The sequence below is a fragment of the Nicotiana tabacum genome, chromosome 22 (genome assembly GCF_000715075.1).
Source record: "Nicotiana tabacum cultivar K326 chromosome 22, ASM71507v2, whole genome shotgun sequence".
In the NCBI taxonomy this organism is placed as follows: domain Eukaryota; kingdom Viridiplantae; phylum Streptophyta; class Magnoliopsida; order Solanales; family Solanaceae; genus Nicotiana; species Nicotiana tabacum.
Window position 1 is genome coordinate 184207625 of NC_134101.1, and position 11363 is coordinate 184218987.

The window sequence follows — 11363 nt, forward strand, 5'->3', positions numbered from 1 at the left end:
GATATACACCATCACTTTGACACTTACCGTAGGAACTACTGACCACCATTACTGCCCAAACCAAATCTGAAACAAATCCAGTGCCTGTAGCAAACCTCGTATCGATTAGAATCTCATTCAAAAACTTCATACCCTACCGATTATGAAAGAAACACACATAACCGCTTAACCACTAATCTAATCACTCGCCCGACCAGGGCCATTGTCCAAATCCTCAACAAACTATAGTGTTATTCTTCCAAACCTTCCTCATCCTAATACAATAGCACACATCTCAGGTCTAGAAACCTCATCTCAGCCAACACAAACAGCTACACTGACAAGCATCAACAATAATCATATGGAGCCACACACAACCCGGTTTCGTACACCACCAAGTAATAATTCAGACATGACAGATAACAATAAGAAAACTAAATAAGAAACTACTAAGCAAGTTAAATAGGCAAGGAAATTTTTGCATTTTACTATGAACTATTTTCAACAGGGTGAAAGCAATATACACGAAATAGAAATAAGGAGCCACATTTCATCACTGTACCATTGAAACGTGCAACCCAATCCAATCATATCAATCCATATAGGGTACCCTTCGAGCCATAATACTCGAGCTCACTGATCACATGTGTATCAACATCAAGCACAATAGAGAGCACAAAATATAACTGTGGGAAAAATCATTAGGAACAAACAATACTGAGAAAGACAAGCACAACTATGGTACAATAAGCAAATCAACATCACAAAGGCTATCTCGCCCATAATGCCATGAGGCCTAAACTGAATCACAATATGCATACGAAGAATCATATAACCCTCACAACCCGTCATAGCGTAAGGGAGAAATATACATCATAAACCAAAGCGCGAATAATATCCACTCCACCCGATGATATACTTGTGGCATCAACTGTGCAAGAGCAAGCAAATCCAATCTGATACAGAATACACACCCTCACTAGGCTCAAAATAATCCCCAAACCAAGTTCTAATCATCCTCAAATGTGTAATAAACCTTTCAAAAGTCTATACCAACCTTTCCATGACACCTACCATAAATCATCCAATCTTCTACATTCCTTCACAACTCGCAATCAAGGAATAGTCCGCCAACAAGAATACTCAGTCTCTGAGCCTCACGAATACCAAAATTTTTATACCCAATCTCAATACCGCAACCCAACTAGCCGATGCGTAACTCATACTTTGTCATCTCACAAAAATGCACCCATAAGCCAAAACACAATGTATCTGCCAACAGGCACTCCGGTGAAAACACAGTGCCAACAAAACCTTAGACACCCGAAATTGTTTGAGACATCAAGAACTCGTATCCTTCCTCCCAAAACTAAACCGCAACCTTGTACATGCACTTTTCAACTCCACACGGTGCATCGCCTCTAACATGCTACTTGAAGCACTACAAATATCTCAAAGTCAACTCTGAACCATAAGCAAATTGAACACTTCATCAATCGAGAATCTTTCACTTAACTCAACCCAAGAGAACACCACCACACACAATATAGCTTCTATACCTGTATAACACATAAAATCCTACTGCGGTCATAACCATGATAAGTTCTTCGGAACTCAGTAACACATGATCGAGTAATCAGAATCAATCTCTTCTAACTCAACCGAGTCACACAGACTGCCAACTCAAAAGTAACTCAATCCGATGTAACCGCCTTGAGGGAACTTCCTTGGAACACGAAGCCATTTCTTGCATCACTCCAACATTGACATGTAGACCTACAGATTTCAAGTCGGCCCGTAGATAAATTCAATAAGTCTTTAAAGGCTACATATGACCTGAAACATGCCAGAACCTTCTTGATAGCCACTCATTTAACTTTGATCTTCAATAGACAGCTAATACGCTTCGAGAAACCCGTGCTTCACTAGCATAAGTCCATTCAAAGGAATAACCAAGCATTCTCTATGTGGAAACTGATACGGCCCATGATTTGAGAATCCGATCGTCATTAACAGACTCCACCACTTAGCTCGAAGCCATAGATCACATCATCCTCTTCGAGAAACCCGATCTTCACTAGCATAAGTCCATTCAAAGGAATAACCAAGCAATCTCTATGTGGAAACTGATACGGCCCATGATTTGAGAATCCGATCGTCATTAACAGACTCCACCACTTAGCTCGAAGCCATAGATCACATCATCGGCACCCCAAGGTATCATATCTCCACAGCATGACCCGATCTCGCACGACTATTTAGCTGATTACTTCAAAACTCATGAAATGCCGGTCATTGAAAACCTCGAAGACTTTGCTAAGCACTCGCCAATCATTGCAATAGTCAAACAATTCTCCCAAATGCTATGGAATGATGACATAACACTCCACCTAATGGAAACCTCATACGAGACACACGATCCAAACTCATCATGCAGGAGTTGGCCCACTAATTTTACTCAAATCAACACCTTTCCATGAACCCACCTTAATCACAATAGCCTGGCCACCTACCAATCTTCCCAAATCTGTGCTTACTAACAAGACATATGCACCTGCCTCGTACCACAAATGAACGACTAGAAGATTTTAACATAGCTTCCTCTTCTGAGGCTAGACAATACATCGCGATGGTAATCAAGCATCCATAGCCCATCATAATCTATCTGCAACATCACCGACCGTCAGCACATAGTGAATATTGAGTGCACAATGTCATATATGAGTGATCGGGAAGAGTCAAAGTCATAGGTTTCAAGTTGAAACAAGGCCACACGATGATGAAATAAGAAAGGGTAATTTTTTTTCCTAAATGCCCTATATCCTCCCGAAGATAGGTATAGAAGTCATCATACCGATCCACAGGACTCTACTAGGAACTTGCTCATGACTCGTAGAACCTATGAACCTAGAGTTCTAATACCACCTTGTCACGATCCAAAAATCACAAGTTGTGATGGCACCTAACTCAACCCGCTAGGTAAGCCAATTAACAGAAAAACACAACCCAACTAAGGTTAAAAGAGAAAAGAGATTGAATAATTGAGCATCTATGAATTTACCAAGACCTGTTAGTACGAATCACGAGCTTCTAAGATTTGGAATTTCAAAACTGATACAAATAAATACACGTTCTGTTTGAAGGTTACATAAGCAGATTAGCAATAATCTAAACTACTAAGGACAAGTGGCAGCTAGAGCCAAACGCACAAACATCTTCCGAATCAACACCCGACATCACCAGCAGCTCCGCTCCAATATCTACATGGAACGTGCCGAAGTGCAGTATCAGTACAACCGACCCCATATACTGGTAAGTATTTTGTCTAACCTCGTCGAGGTAGTGATGAGGCTTTTAGTTGAAAGATGCTTATTGTTATAACTTGTACATTAGACTAACAGATAAAAGTACCTTACATAACTCTGCAAGACAGTCAACAATTACTAACAAGAATCACAGTAGAAGATTTACAATCCTTCCTGGTATGAGAAGTGTATCCAAGATATCAAGTCAAATGGCACAGTAACGCCCTTCGTGCTTATATCTTATCCTCACTATATATAAATAAATTTATGTGACAAATCAATTAGCACGATGATGTTTTATACTTCAATACCACACAAGAGGGAGGGGGGGGTGATTTGTGTGGTACCCAATTTTTGCTTAACTTGATTATAGAAGGACCTGATTCTTCTATGTGTTCCAACTTCTATTGTTGTAGAATAATAAATACAGAAAATAAAGAACATAGATATTTTACGTGGAAAACACCTAGCTCAAAAGATGAAAAAACCATGACCTACCTTTTAGTAGGATTTTCCCAAACTCTCAACTAAAATTACTGAGCTAAAAACTACATTTACAAAAAAAATCTTTTGTAAGCCTAGAATTAACTCTAATCCCGTTGAGGCACACAACTTCAACTGTTGCGACAACTTCAAGTTAACTCTAACTTGAAAACTCTAAGTACCTAATACAATTGCTTCTAAATAAGGTGAAAGGTACAATGTAAAATTACCTACTATAATTAAACTAGAATAAAAGATAGACACTTGGAACTGGTTCTTCTATCTGGTTCAAGTAGCTTCAGGTTTGCACGCTTGAATCACACATAAATTGCTTGCAAAATTGCCTTGCTATTTTGCTCTCAAATCACGTTTAACTTCTGCTTAAGTGCATTAGTTGTAAAAGAGAACAACACTAATATTTAAGGAGTTAGCAATTAGAGATTAACTAGGATACTGATGCTACTCTTACGTGGTGGAAGAATTCTAGTTGATCTCATACTCTAACTCTATCCTTTTCCTAAACCGTGTTGTCTTTGTGTAAGGAGTCTTTCTCTTTATCCAATATGCAACCTTTTTGTCGCGCCCCCTTTTTCCCTCCGCGGAGAGGAGTTCGGGTTTCGACATTCATGAGGTGTAATGACTCATTTTCTTTTGGAAATTGGGTAGTTGAAGAGTCGCCACCTAACGATTTAAGGTGCATTAGGGCACCTATAAAGTTCAATTACAACTATGTCTGATAATCCGAGATAGGGTAAGGGCTTGAAATTATCCTAAGGGGAAGATATTAGCCACCCCTTAGGATTCACTAGTGTAGTTCCCGACCAGACAATTTTTTTGTGAATTTGTGCAATTAGCAAGTAAGCAAGTAGGGCTCAAATAATGGGGGATTTAAGTTAAAGTACATAAGTGTTTGAAAAATGATTAATAAAAGCAAGGTTTTGAAAAGAGTTATAATCTAAGCGTACTTATAAAAATAAAAGGGGTGACCTAGGTTTGTTTGTAATATGGATCACATCAATGCAATACCTGGTATGACACTCTTCAGAAGAGAGGATACACGTGGTATTAGCGCACCGGCCATCATATCCATATCTACCCTTTCCCGCCCCGTTAAGGTAATTAAAGCGAGGGTTGTTCTCGACCTCTATTTCATGCTGTTATCCATCCCATTCATATCAGTCCTGGAGGAATTTAGGACTTCTATTCCTATAAGAAAGAAGTTCTAGGCACATGTTTAAAGGCAAAAATACTAAAGCGACATACAAAAACATATAAGACTGCAATTAGGGGGGAACATATAAGCAAGTAGAAGGCTCAGTTATACCTCCACAAACAGTGCATATAGACAGCATGACTTATACATAGTTAAGGTCTGAATTTAAAGTCCTAAGTAGGTATTTAAGTCAGAACCAGATTTTCCACATGACTCAGAAAAGAAGTCCGAATCAGGCCTGCCTGCTGGTTGTGACAGTTGATGATTAAACAAAGGCAATTCCAGTTTTATTTAAGTAATTACCTAAGGCTTGCCTAGGCGTAGAGCGATATACAGTAGTTGTTCAGAATTATTAAATGATGGTTTGGAGCTTTTTTTTATCCTAAAAGCACGCTGTTTTAGTCGCAGAGATCATTGCCAATTTTATTAAGAAAATACAATATAAAAATTACTAACTTCTCCTTAATCAGTAATTAACTAGGCATTTTAAAAATGCAAACAGGATCCTAAAACATGGTATCTAGTATGCACATGCAAATGGCAGAGTTGTTGAAAACAGAATTCCTAAGGCATGCTTTCTAAATGTACACGAGAATTGCAGAATCTTTGAAATAATAGTCTTTTATACCATTATTGTTATTGCCCTAGGAGCAGGATTTCTAAGCGCTAGACATAAGACATGGATTAATGAATGAGATGCTGAAGCAGGCAATATGAATCCTAAGAACATGATTTCTAATGCATTGTATGAATCCTAAAGATGATTTCTATTGCACAACTTGGAATATAAACCTATTAACATTTTTTCTACCCTTGAACAACTATGACATGCATATTTCTCATCCCTTTTTACTAGCCACCCCAATACTTGTTTACAAATTATTACAAACTCTATGATAGAATTACATAAGAAATGCAAAAATAAGAAGTTACAACCATAGGAAGCCTGATCCTAACTTCCTCTCTAAGTTATGAAATAAACCACTTCAAATGTCAATATTGTTCCAAAACCATTCTCATACCTGGGTGTGTCAGAGTTCCTTGAGGACCTCAAGGGATCCCGGACAGTGCTCACACCCAGATTGCATAACCAAGAGTAAGTGTAGTGTGGAAGAGCCATCCCTTATGTGTCCAGGTTCAGAGGGAGCTCAAAGGTCCCAAATCAAGGCTCTCACAAAAGGGGCAGAACCTAATGATCTAAGAGTGCATGTAAGAGTGCTGCACATAGACTCATAGGAGTTGAGCTGGAAAATAGTTCTTAGAAACAACATGTTTGAAGTAAGTTTGTAGAACAGTAGAAGGATTGCCTAATAAAACAATTTTCGAAATGGAAAGGGACTAGGAGTAACAATAACACACACAGAACAAATTCAAAGAGGAGTACATGCTTCAGCAGTTACAAATAGGGGAATAGAGGGGTTACAGACCTAGAGGATATTTGACTGTGAACACATAGCCCCATCAAGGGTTTTAGGACTAGTTGGACATGCACAGTAATTACTGGTACTGGCACAATCATAAACTGGTCAGAAAGAACATAAACACATTGAAGGGATAGGGATTTGGATTCACAGGATGTCAAGTACACAATAAGCGACTCACAAAGTATGCCTTGAAAGACACATAGGGGAGTGCATTAATCTAAAGGGGAAGGGGAGACATTATAGCATGCTGGTAATGTAACTTAAATCTATGTTTCACAACAGAACCACAAGCAGCAGTAGACCAAGGATGAGAGAGACTGAATTATAAAGAAGTATGTTGTTGTTGAAGCTTTAAAATTAAACTAGGACATACCAGTTAATGAAGCAAAGTGCAAAAAATAAAGCGAGTAGAGTTCCACAGTCTAGCCTTGGCTTTCAGCCGGCTAGACAAAGCAGTAGCACAAGTAGTAGAGAAAGAAAAGAGAGTTTGAATGTGTATGTGTGTGTGTGTGTGTTCTGAACTTAGTTGTCCGTGTCTTTAGAGAAGAGAGGGTAGGGTATTTATAGCTTTTGAAAACGAGTAGAAAATAAGGTAAGAAGTAAAAGTTTAACACAAATATGGAAATAATCACAATCAGAATCCCATTAATACAAGTACTTCCTTTTAATCAAGGAATTACTGCTTAACGGATACTAACATGGATTTAAGGAAAGAAAATCAATTTAAGGAACATTGATTTCTAACCATATAAGGGATAGTAAGAATATAGAGTATACAATTGAGTCTAGGTACAGAATATACTTAATTGGGGAAAGGATTCAGTAGGGTGAAACATCACATCAATTAAAGGAAAAGAATCAACAAATGAGCAAAATTGAGGGTTTATAAGAAAACCTTGCAACCAAACCGTAACTTAAGGAAATCAAGATCAATCAAGAAAGGGGTCATGATTCTGCACTTCGACATATAAATAGGAAAGAATGAACAGGAGTATCAGACATGCAAGGCCAAACATATTGGCAAAAGAAGCAACTAGATAAACATACAACAGTAACACGAGTAGGCTAAGGATTCAGTAGTAAAATAACCCATTCGAAACATGGCAATCAACAGGTCAAGTAGTCATGGCTCACACATAGAACCAAAGTGAAGAAACCAGTTTAACACATAGCAGCAGGTAAAGGAGATCAGACCAACACACGAAAATAAGTAGAGGAAGTCTTTAAAAACTCACAGTAACAAGTGAGAAGAGTTTTAGGAAATTAGGGTTTTAATAATTGTCGAGTTAAAAATGGTAAGAACTCTGAATCAGTCAACAAAGAAGAGGATCTAAACACAAAGAACTTAATTGAAACAAGTACAGTTTCAGAACCCTAATAAAACCAAAAATACCTAGGGTTTTAACACGATGAACCAGGTAGAAGAAAACATAACAAATCGTTTAAACATAGTAAAATCATAAAACAGTACTAAAAATCGGAGAAGAGATCTTTTAAAAGAGGTTGAGAAAACCCTAATCGTTGAAGACGAAGAGTCGCTCTAAAAAATCAGAAAACCTTTAAGGAAAATACTTAAGAGGTTCATAACATACACAAATCTAAGACAGATCTGAAAGAAAATTGGAAAGACTTTAAAGTTAGGGTTTCGGAGAACCCAGAAAAATGAGAAAGACTTCGAAAAGTTACCGATCTAGCCGAAAAAGTCAAGGATCTGACTCGAACAGCCATGGATGGCCGGAAAGAGACCATGGATAGAAGTTGAGCAAGGTCTAGACTAGATCTCTTCGAGATCTTTCCATGAAATCATGAAAACAAGCAACCAGTAGACATAGGAGACCGGTATACATCTCAAACAGCCACGGGAGTCCATGGATTGGGTGAGGATCGAAAGGGGATTAGGGTTAGTTTGGGTAGTGGCGGCTAGGGTTGGCTTTAGGTTTCAGAAAGAGTTTGAGAGGAGAAGGGATTCAAGGGCGGCGGACCGTAACAAATGAATTAGGTTAGGGGTCGTTTTGGGTTAAAATGGTAAGGGGAAAAGGGGACCGTTGAACTGAATGATCAACGGTCATGATCAAATGGGTAGGTAGGGATCCAGTTTGGGCTTGGGTTAAAATTGGGTTAGGGTCAGACTTGAATTGGAATTGGGCTGGGGAATTAGGGATTCGATTTGGGCTAGATTTTAAAGCCAATTTTGGCTATAAGTTAAATGCAATTTTTTCCTTTTTAATTTTATAAAAATAATAAATAATTTTTGAAAACTAATTTAAAAGAATAAAATAATTTATAACACATAAATAATAATTTAAAAATACAGGATCCAATTTTATGAATATAAAACCTAATTAAACCTTAAAAAGGGCTAGTATTGCAATTATATGCAATTTAGCTTTAAAAATACTAAATAAAATTGTAAAAATATGTAAAAATTATCTTAGCCATATTTTGGACTAAATATAAAAATTCAATGGATGAATTATCAAAATATAATTTTAGAAATAATTATTTTGATTTTATGGATAAAAAGGGAGAAAATAAATCAATTTAAACTTTTAAAAATTATGGAAAAAATAATAAAACACTTGGACATGCTTATATATACATACATATGCTATATTGAAGTTATTTTGCATATTGAAAATACATAGGGAAAAAATGGGTATCAACAGCTGCTCCTCTTTACCCGGGAAGGATGATAGAGTTGTCAGGTAAAGATATGATGACCAATTTTGGCCGAGCGAAATGGGTTGAAGAGGTTTAGGACGCACTCTGGCTTCTTTGCTACCTATATATCCCTGGTTTTAAAGGCCGTATGTAGTTCAGGATTCACCTGCGGAGTATGACGATGAAGATATTTCAAGGATGGATGGAATATCTAGGACCGGGTGAGTGGACGGTTTATGGGAATGGTTAGGTTTGATAAGGCTGCGGTCACTAGAGCGGAACCGCTCCTGCCGGGTTGGCCGTTGCTCTCCGTCTTATCTGCAAATAAGCAATACAAGCATATATTGTGCATAAATTTAAACATGATGCAAATTCCCATTGGACCATGAATGTTGTCTTTGGACGATGAGGATGACGTCCTTAGACCATGATGTCCTGAGCCATGAAGCGTATGATAAGGGATTCACAGGCCATGAAATGATGTTCTCGGGCTATAAGGATGGTGCCTCCGAACCATGACGCCTTTGAATAATGATATGCGAAAGATTGAAAGAGATCCTCATGCCATGACATGGTGTTCTTGGACTATGAAGAAGGTGCCTCCGAATGATGACGCCTTTGGATGAGTTGGCGATATTTCAGCCCATGAAAGATGCAATAGTATAATGTGGACAAGACAGAGCTTAGTCTTGCGAATTGAAGGTAAAGCTTAGCCCGTAAGGAAAAAGGGATAAATAATGCTTGAGATAGTGCTTAGTTTTGAAGAAAATTGGAGGCAGAGCTTAGCCTCGGAAGGCAGAATGGTAGCCTTATGCAAAGATGAGAATGCAGGTGAAGGTAGAGCTTAACCTCGGAAGGCAGAATAGTAGCCTTATGCAAATTGGAAGGCAGAATAGTACCCTTATACAAGAATGCAGAATGGAGGTATAGCTTAACCTCGGAAGGCAGAATGGTAGCCTTATGCAAGTTGGAAGGCAGAATGGTAGCCTTATGCAAGAATGCATATGGAGACAACGTTTAGTCTCGGAAGGTAGAATGGTAGCCTTATGCAAGAAATAAAATAACAAACGATAGTAGAGTTTTCTTAGTTGATAGCAAATTGCGGCATTGAGATCATTGGGAGCACTGTGACGTACAGAACCTCACTGGTGTGTGCTGATAGCAAATATTGGCAAGTGAAACAGTTCGGAGAGTTGTATTCTTGAATAATGTTTGTTCCATGGGCGTACAATATGTTTAATGATTTCGCAATCCTAGTGCCTGCATCCAAAGAAAAATCATGAGTTTTGTAAGGGGGAAGGTTAATTCGTATCCCCGCTGGCTTTACTTGACTCGTTCGACTTTTGATCTGTTGATACTATCTGTATCATTGGGGTAGCGTTGCTAAACAAAGTAGTTTCAATAATAAAAATGCATCATTTTGTAAAAGTATGACATAAATGTATAGTTGAAAATAGCTTTTAGAGGAACCGACGACTATGACGTGGTTTGGGCTATTGCAACCTCTCTTGCTATGGAATTTTGAGGGTCCTCCTCAAAATTCTTCCCCAGTTTGATGGGTTGGCGTTTCTGATTGTTGCTCGTGCGACGATCGGCTGAAATTACTTCGGAATTTTGAGGGTCCTCCTCAAAATTCTGCCCCAGTTTCCAATTGCGGGGGGAAATGAAATTTTATTGAATTGTGATCGAACTCATAGGGCTGCCTATGTATCCCCTCTTAAACGGGAATCAGGTTAGGTGTAGTTAAATTTACATCATACAAGGAAAACATAAAGATAACACATAGTAACGCTTGACTGCATATGAGTTGATCGGCTTTGGCCAGACTTCTCCATCCATATCTGCAAGTATGAGGGCTCCTCCTGTCAAAACCCGGTGAACCATGTATGGACCCTGCCAGTTGAGAGAGAACTTCCCTTGGGCTTCATCTTGATGCAGAAGAATTTTCTTTAACACCAGCTGCCTCGGTGTGAACTGTCTTGGCTTGACTCTTTTATTGAAGGCTCTAGCCATTCTGTTCTGATAGAGTTGACCATGGCAAACTGCATTCATTCTCTTTTCGTCTATAAGGGTTAGTTGCTTAAAATGACTTTTACCCACTCTATGTCGTCGAGCTCAGCTTCTTGTATAATCCTTTGGGAAGGAATTTCTACCTCAGTGGGAATGACAACCTTTGTACCGTAAACCAGCATATAGGGGGTTGCTCCGATTGATGTGCGGACCGTGGTGCGATACCCCAGTAGAGCAAATGATAACTTCTCGTGCCACTATTTGTGATTCTCTATCATTTTCCTCATC